The sequence below is a fragment of the Cebus imitator genome, unplaced genomic scaffold (genome assembly GCF_001604975.1).
Source record: "Cebus imitator isolate Cc_AM_T3 unplaced genomic scaffold, Cebus_imitator-1.0 Scaffold45, whole genome shotgun sequence".
NCBI lineage: Eukaryota > Metazoa > Chordata > Mammalia > Primates > Cebidae > Cebus > Cebus imitator.
The window spans coordinates 9228865-9231980 of record NW_016107360.1 but is presented as its reverse complement, the minus strand read 5'-3'; the positions used below and the strand labels follow the sequence as shown (position 1 = coordinate 9231980).

At 44.6% G+C, this 3116-nt stretch overlaps 1 protein-coding gene across 4 annotated transcripts in view; it reads left to right on the top strand.

Moving 5' to 3' along the window:
* OSBPL3 (oxysterol binding protein like 3) overlaps nucleotides 1-3116 on the top strand; it is a 191208-nt gene that overhangs the window by 82527 nt on the left and 105565 nt on the right. The window lies entirely within an intron of this gene.

The following is a 3116-nucleotide window of genomic DNA, read 5'->3' as shown; positions in this document are numbered from 1 at the left end:
ATGGATTCAGCTATTAAAGCTTGTGTTTGCTTCACGTAGTTCTCGTGCTGTGTTTTTCAACTCTGTCAAGTCATTTGTGTTCTTCTCTAAGCTGGTTATTCTAGTTAGCATTTCGTCTAACCTTTTTTCAAGATTTTTGTTTTTTTTGCATTGAGTTAGAATGTGCGCCTTTAGCTCAGAAAAGTTTGTTATTATCCACCTTCTGAAGCCTGTTTCTGTCAATTTGTCACTCTCCTTCTCGTTCATGTTGTGTTCCTGTGTTGTTGAGGAGTTGTGATCCCTTGAAGGAGAAGAGGTGTTCTGGTCTTTTATGGTTTCATCTTTTTGCACTGATTTTTTCCATCTTTGTGGATTTACCTTGCTGTGGTGTCAGAGCTGCTTGATGAGGTCACTTGTCTGCCTGTGGAGGCGCTACTGGGTTTCTAGGGACGCCACCAGGTTACTAGGGAAGCTTCCTCTGTCTTTTTTGTTTACACTGGGGGTTTAGGCATGTCTCTTCCGCTGACCTGGCGGTGCCGCTGGGTGGTCAAGAATGGAGTCCCGTTGCTACCGAGGCTTCCTGTGTTTTTTGTTAAAACATGTAACCCAGTCCCACCACTGTAATGGTGGGTTGTGCCCTTCCTCCACTGGGTTAAGCTCAGGCTGTGGCACTGGCTGCGCAACCTGCTAGAGTCAGAGCTTCAGCCCCCCGGGGTTTGTGGCAGAGGGTAGGGACCCGCCCAGCTGCACCCAACTGTCTCCCCCTTTCAGCTTCCTCTCTCTCTGGTCAAGGGGTAGGGGCCTGCCCAGCTGCCCCCGCTTACAGCTCCCTCTCTCTCTGGGCAGGCTCTCCCAGCTGCCTTTTGGGCTTATGCGTCTGCTTAGGTCTGTGCGCCAATGCGGGACACCGTCCTGGATTATTATTCAACTCCGCGCTTATAATTCCTGGCACTTGACTGGCAAAGATCCCCTGTTCTGTGTATTGCTGAGGCTTTGGGGGAAGCCCTGTATCTGGACCGGGGTGCCAGAGGGGGAGCCACCAGCTTGCCGGTCAGATGCACTTTCTGGGTGAAGCAGCACCCTTCCCCGCCTCGGTCTGCCCTGTGTGGGCTTTGCTCACCTTCGGACCAGACCCGTTGAAATGCACCTGGTACCTTGGTTGGAGGTAGGAGATCTCTGGATTTCTGCATCTCTCTCGCTGGATGTTGTGTGCCGGAGTTGTGTCTATTTGGCCATCTTGGAGAGTTCACCCCAAAAGTAATTTATTTACACATTGTCTTATTCCATGGAGTTTTTGAAGTGGTTTCCAATAATACACACAGTGCACATGGAATTAGTCTATAGTTGAGAGAATTGGAGCACAGTGACAATAAAGGGAAGCCAAGCTTGGAGAAAGACACATCTTCTGCAATGGAAGGTTATCAGTGGTGACTCATCAATTTGACCCCCTGTCCTTCCTAGTACCTCAGACAAAGAGGGAAAAGCTCTGTTCTCAGCCTCTAAAAGCTAAGAATAAGCCAGTCGTTTAGGTGTGGCATTCAAGAATCGCTTCTTTATTATTATTTTTTCTTTTTTCTTGTAAATGACCATAAAAGAGACTTCTAAAAGAAGCCTCTGTACAGTGTAAGTTGGTGAGGCCATTGTGAATAGCAATTTGGAATAGTAAAACAAAAACTAGCCCTACCTTAAGATGCAGCAGTTTCACTTATTTTAGAAAATTACCATCACAGCCTCACAAGAAGCAGATACAAGGTTGTTCATTGCATCACCATATTTAATAGCAAAGAATCAGAAACATCTGAATGAATAAGTACAGTAAGGCATAGTCATGTTGCAGGAGTGGAACAAAATGTGTATTTTTGTATGTGTAATAATTTTCAGTGAAAATAAGCCAGCTGCAGAAAGAAATGTATGGTGTGATGCCATTTATTATGCAACGTTTAAAAAGCCCCAGAAAAATGTGTGGAAACCTATTAATATTGGATGATAATAATATGGATATTTTTATATATCCTTTGTGCTTTTCTCATTAAAAGAGTACAGTACCCATTGTGATGTTGTACAGGATAGTGACCAGTATCCTACACTGCCTAACTCCTAGGAGTGTGATTGCCTTCTGCTAAATGGCCTTATATGGATTAGCTCATCTAATCACTTGACAACCCCTTTCAGGGAGATCCTTTAATTATTCCCATTTTGGAAATGAAAAATTGAGATCTAGAGAAACTAAAAGCTTACTAAAGCAACTTAGTAAGGCTGGCTGTGAACCTGGGTAGTTTGGGTACACAGTTTTTAGTCATGTACTACTCTACAAAATTTCCCAATATCGTACAATGGGTTGGCTATTTACTGACTGTGATTATCTCATTGTAGGCCACCCCCATACTCCTAGAAGACAATGCAAGGAAAGCAGTTCTTAGAGATCAGAATAGGATAGTTCCATCAACTCGGCCATCAGATGACATGGCTTGAGCTAGGTGTATACGTTGTTTTATCTTTTTGGATCATTTAACGGTGGCTCACAGTCCCGGATCACCTTATCAACCCTGGTCCTATACCAGAAAACCCTGTGGAGGTTTAGGAATACCAAAGCCGGGCCCCACCAGAGATTTCAGCGTAATAGACCTAGGATAGGCCTGTTGATCAGCATTTTTTAAAGTTTCTCACATAGTTTCATTATGCACTCAGGAGTGTGATCCACCGAATGATAAAGTCTGGACAGTGCATAGTTCAAAGTTGCAAAGTTTGGCAAGAGCCTGGTGCATGGGAGTTTTCTGTTGAGGATCAGGGACAGGTCTGTATGTGTTGACTTTTATGACCAGATTGCAACTAATGTCCTGTGAAATCATGGCTCTTAATCAGGATAAAGGAGTGCATCTTAGCAGGATAGATCTGTCTTATCATCTCTCTTTTTTTTTCCCCAAGACGGAGTTGTACTCTGTCACCAAGGCTGGAGTGTAGTGGCATGATCTCAGCTCACTGCAACCTCCGCCTCCCAATTTCAGGCAAATCACCTGCCTCAGCCTCCTGAGTAGCTGGGATTATAAGCGCCTGCCACTGTGCCCAGCTAATTTTTGTGTTTTTAGTAGAGATGGGATTTCATCATGTTAGCCAGGCTGGTCTTGAACTCCTGACCT